This window comes from Corvus brachyrhynchos, unplaced genomic scaffold (genome assembly GCF_000691975.1).
Source record: "Corvus brachyrhynchos isolate BGI_N302 unplaced genomic scaffold, ASM69197v1 scaffold10, whole genome shotgun sequence".
Taxonomy (NCBI): domain Eukaryota; kingdom Metazoa; phylum Chordata; class Aves; order Passeriformes; family Corvidae; genus Corvus; species Corvus brachyrhynchos.
The window spans coordinates 10,306,153-10,312,153 of record NW_008236180.1 but is presented as its reverse complement, the minus strand read 5'-3'; positions in this window follow the sequence as shown (position 1 = coordinate 10,312,153).

Genomic DNA, 6,001 nt, shown 5'->3' with positions numbered 1-6,001 from the left:
GTTTAGGGCTCTTCCTGATCTATGGTATAAAACCCAATATTTAATTAAATAGATAAACAAGAACTTCTAAAAGCATCTACACAATTTGCTGAGGAATGAACATAAATGTAACAGATGGTTTTGCAGTGTAATCATGCACTGGAGATACCAAAGGCACACAGTAAATTTTCCATGTGATGACCTTTCTCTCAGGCTAAGGGACTTCAGCTGGATTCGGTACCCTCCCTGCCAGGAGAGCTGTACTGTGCCCAGCTGGATTTGGGACCATCCCTGCCAGGAGAGCTGCACTGTGCCTGGCTGGATTCGGTACCCTCCCACCCCACAGCCACAGCTGCTCCAGCAGTTAAATGTTTTCCACTCCTCCAGGGGATCTCTTCTTTCAGTCCAGCCTCCCCGAGGATTTTCACTGGGCCAAACCAGAATTGGGGCCCACACACCAGAGCTGTGAATGGAGCAGAACCCCCAAAGTCATGATCAGTGGGTCTCCTGACCCCACACACCATACGCTGCTGTAGAGGCGTCCCCATTTCTGACCTTTGGGATTCTACAGGTGGCAGCAAGGAGGGAGCAAGGCCCGCTTGCTCTGTGTTACAGAAGGAAGGACAGAGCGGGGCTATGGGGTAAAACCGGTTCTATATTTAAGGGCTGCATTGGGTTGTTATGGCAACAGGAATTCCAGCCACCACCACGGGCTCCTCCGACGCCTCCCTGCCATCCTCTGCAGAGCCCAACTTTGCATCACGCAGCAGCCTCCTGCCTAACGCTTGGGCTGAAGGGGAGGGGAAAAAATGTGCAACTCATCTTCCCACAGAGAGCTTTTTCCTTCAGGAGTGGAAAGCAAATGAGAACGGCTTTAATAACTGCCTGTGGATACAGGCACCAGAAACCAGCTCCAGCAGTAGAAAGGTTCAGACCCTCTCAGCTCATGGGGCCCACAGGGACTGGAAGCCCCCAGCAGGGCAAACCCAGCTGCTGTGTCCCCAGGAGGGCAACCACAGGGCTCCTGATGTGTCCTGGGGTGTGTCCCGGTGGGATGGGAATGACCCTGCTCCCACACCTCAGCAGGACAGAGCCGGGGCTCACAAACACCAGCAGCCACCACGCCGCCACTTTCCCAAGCTCGGTTTCTTTTGTCTGACTGGTGAAAGTCTGCATTTCATCCACACATCCATCTATGTACTTATATGGTCCTCATCTCTACCATGTCCAAATCTCAAGGGCTACCAAGACATTGTTTGCTTTTTTTTTGCAGCTATCATGCTGGAATTCATAAACAGAAAAGCTGTATGTGAGACACATGCCCTGCTACTACAGCCTCGGCTGGAGTCCTGCATCCAAGTTTGGGCACTGCTCATCAGGAAGGTCAGGCCCCAACTGGCGAGAGCCCAGAGGGCAGCAAAAGGGGTGACCAGAAGAAAGAGACATAGAAAACAGCCTCTGAGGAGAGGTGGAGGAAAATGGGTAAACTCATGGAAACAGAAAGCAGAGCAGAGATGGGGTAACAGTTTTCCATTCATAAAAGGTTTCTGTAGAAGATAGCAATGGTTTGTGTTCCTCATCTGCTGGGAATTGGACAAAATAGAGTAGGATGGGAGAATTAGGATGACTGTTGGGGAAAAAAGTGTAAAGCCCTGGGGTAGTTTGCCCAAGGAGAATAGGGAATGGAGACATCATTAAGGCTTTCAAGAAAAAGATCCTTAAGCACCTGTCAGGATGGTCTAGACATATTGATCTCGGCTTGGTACAGGAGGAGGGATTAGGGTACATCTCCATGTCCCTTCCTGCCCCACTGTGATTGTTCTGTGAGAACCTCACACGTGCATTACAATTACACACCCCAGCAGCCATCTAGAGCAGTAGGAGTCATTTTGGTTGAAGTGACCAGAATTAGGGCTGGTATTTCAGAAGGCACCCAAGGTTTTCAGTGTCCCCTGGACTCACCTCATGTTGCACACTCAGCAGTTCTCAGCCTGCCTTTCCATGGCCACACCAGCCTGGGAGCTCTGTGTCCCAGGAACAGCACTCAGGGGGTGTCTGCTCCACTTCCTCTCAGTGGTTCTCCTTTACCTTAAACCAGCAAATCCTGTTACGAATCTATCGAGCCCCCTCGTAGAAATGGCTGTAATGCAACAACACCTTCCTGCAGCCCGTCAGTTCCTAGTTTCCAAAGCTGCTTTTGCTAGACAGTCTTGCCTGTTCTGGAATTAACAGCATATTAACACCAACATGTCAATCCCAATGGGGTGGCTGCTGAGCAACAGGGCAGCTTGAATCCCAACTGATTTGAATGGCAAATATTTAAAGAAAAAAATTATGGTTAAAAAAAAGAGAAAATGAAGAGTTTCTGGTAACCAAAACAGGCAGAAGAGGAGCATCCGCCCAGAACCGCTGCATCATCCAGCTACACCCACACATCAGCTTTGCAGCGTGTCCTCTGCTTCCAGTCACTTCTTCTAATTCACCTTGAACTGCTGCGATGGCTGGAGGAAACTTTAGGAGAAATAGGAGAAGCCAGAAAAACACAGGCCTACATTACCCTAAAAATAAACACCCGAGAGGACTCAGAGCTATTCAAAGGTGAGTAGCTGGAGTGAGCAGAGCCCCCATAAAGCAGCACATGGGTCAGTGACAACACCACCGTGGTGACAAATGCATGGTGGTAATAGAAGCCACATCCTGGTTCACACGTGGCACCAAGTCCTTCAGTGGGCTGTGAAACAGCCTCTTAACAGCAAAACCACAACTACTGCAATGTAAGACTGGGAGGAAAAGCAGCCCATCAGTGGTGCAGTGAAGTATCAGATGGACCAGCTTGGGTATTTTTGTTCTTGGTAATAAATAAATAAATAAAATTGTGATGATTAAGTGGAAGCAAAATAGCACTGTTATCGATACAAGTGCCTTTGCAGTACATTAAACCCAAGTAATTTAAAGACCAGAGCATTTTATATAAATAATTAATTCTTTTTTAGTAAGCACAATGCCACTATAGTTGCCTAAATTTTCAAAGAGGGGGTTGCTTTTTAATTAGAATATGGTCATTACAAATGCACGTGGGTCTTTAATCATTCATGTTGGAAGCAAGCTGACTTGGTCATGCATCAGAAAGAATAAAGCAGCTGTTATCTCTCTCTAGATCACACCCAGCAAACCTCAGGGCTGCGAATAAGCAGAGAAGTCTGCCTTGTGATGAGAGCTCAGAGGGGCTGCAGGGCTGGATTTCATCTCCTGTGCAGCACAAAGTTGTCTGGGAAGATGCATTTGCTGAGGTCAAACTGAGAGGAGAGCCAATGTGATGCAGAATCAACCTGCCCCAGCACCAGTCTCAAAGCAGGTTGTCCCCAGCAATTAGGGATGTTATGAAGGTCGACAGCCAGAGTGCAGATGATTTCAAAGGGTCTAATTGCTTTCTTGCTAATAACACTGCAGGCAACCGCCCTCTCCCTCTTTCCCCAGATCTCTGGCTCAGTGGGAGAGTCCCAGCTGGTTTGAGGGGTCTGGACCTGGCCCAGGCAAGGGCAGTGCACCGGGAACCTCAGCCCAGAGCAGTAGATATCCCGGGTATCTCCCAGCTGCTTTGCTGCTCTGGCTTTTCAGATGGAACTTTCCAGAGATGCTTCCTTCTTCGCTGCATGGAAACAGAAGGCGAAACACAGGTGCTGACATAACGCCTTGCTGCAGTCACTTTGCACCAGGTTTGCCCAAGTTATGGATCCACAGCTCGGACATGAAGCCCAGACGGATGCGGGCAGAGCGGTGCCCCCGGGCCGTGGCACCGAGGCTGCGGCTCCTGCCCGTCCCAGCAGTGCCATCTATTGCCACACTCGGCTCTACCGAAGGGAGCCAGCTCGGGGCAGGAAAGGAGTAGAGGGAAAAGGCTAATCCCCGCCGGGAATAACGGGAACTTCCCAGTTCACCACCACACTGCTCCGCCTTAGAAAAGCTGAGAATGTTTAAAATACCTGTGTGTGTTAGACCGCACTAATCTCAAGCCCTGTGATGTCTGAGAGCCGAGCTCCCCATCAGAGCCTGGGATCCATAAGGATCATCTCCAAGTCCAACTCCCTCAAGTCCCAGCAGGAGACACCATTGTGCTTGAGCCAGTGGAAAGCAACCAGGAAAACAGGGTTTAGTGAATCTTCACGGTCTGTCCGAGCTGTGCCATCAGCCTTTGCCTGAAAAGGTGGGAAGGGCTGGTGCAGCCTCACACTGAGGGCTCTGCAGTTTTAGATACACCTCAAGCGAAACATCCATTCTCCAGATATCTTAAAGAAAAAGAAAACAAAACCCCCCAAAGCCAGCAACAAAACAGCAGCTGAGTTTCAGAAGCCCTACCCAGCACTCACTGCCAAAGGCTGTTGGGAAGTGTCAGTCTCCATCCTCCTCCCAAAGCACCACCAGGAGCTGGCAGAGGCAGCTGGGGTTGTGCAGCCTCCCCACCCAGCCTGAGCGGGGCTGGGCACCCCACCGAACAAAGAACAACATTACACTTCTTCACTTCACTTTAGCCAAACATTGCAGCAGCTTGTCTCTTCCCTCACACATCTTGCAATACTTTGTCATCATAAATTGACTCTGGTTTATATTAACTGAAACCCTCTCTTGTTTAATACCTGCTTTGAATAATGTTGCCAATAAGCATCAGTTCAGAGTAGAGTTATACCCACAGACCATGTGGAGCACTGGGATGAGTTTCCCAGAACACGAACCCAAGTTTACCAAGTAAGAACATGAAAAACCCAAAGAACTGATTCACATCATCCGACTCACACACGGCAGATACACGACGGCAGTGGGAATCCAACAACATAAACCACAGGCAGACATTGCAATGCTCATGGATATGGAAGAAAAACACGGACTGCAATGTCTCAAGAGGACAGAGAACTTGAAAGGACTGCAGGATCAAGTTTAAAAATTCACCACATCCTAAATTGCACCTGGTGGGACACAGGAGATACTTCCAGGGGATCAGCTGCTGCCACTGGCTTGCACAGGATTTGGGAGCAGGGACGAGTGAGTTAAGCCTTCAAGACACCTTGATTTTCCAAGAGACACATTGTTCCCTGCAAACTTCCCACTGGGGAAAAAACCTCTAAAGATAGACTTGTGGGATGTGCAGAAACACCTGTCTCCTTTTCCAAATGCCTTCCCAGATTGTCCCAGCTTACATCCCAACCTCCTCCTGTACAGTCCAATACCTGGCTTTTGGGCCAAAACAGGCAGGGAAGGAAAATAGGGGAAGCTCAAAAATGTTCAAGTTTAAAAAAACAAAAAACAAAAACCAAACCTACTGTTTTTCTTCTTTAAAATAAAGCTTTGGCATTGTTTAAAGAAAAAAAGTTGTGTTGATAAATATTAATAGAGAAAATTACTAAACAGAAAGGTAAAATAGCACCAACATGAAACATAATTTTTGAGTTTCAGGACAGGTATTTCTCTTCAGCTCAGAACTTTCCCTGGTTTTGGTCAGGGGACAAGAAAATCCCCAGCAGACCGAGACCTGCTTTGTGAAGGGGCAGTGAGAAGGGGGATCTTTACTGGGCAGGCAAATTAAACAGCTGAAAACCAGTTACCATGGTTTGTTCTTAGTAGAAGGTGACAGCTGCAAGAGCAGGGATAACTCACCCAGGGACACCGGGAGCGTGCCACAGGGATGTCTGCGAGCACCTTCAAGGCCAGGCTTCATCTCACGCCAAGAAGGAAAAGCCACCAGCTGCTTCCCCACCGGCTGCCCCACGCCCTGGGCGCGTGAGGACTTCGCTTTCCCCCTGCACTTGATATGTCTGAAAAACTGGGAATTCTCCACCTCTGGCGAGAACTGGACCCCGTTGTTCTCCAAGCAAGGAGAAATCCCGCGTTCTCCAGAGAGGGCCGGTGGTGCCGCGTGTCGGTGGGGACACAGCGTGGCAGCCCCGCGGGTGGGGACACGGGGACATGGGGACATGGGGACACGGGGACATGGGGACACAGGGACACGGGACACAGGGACCCGGGGACA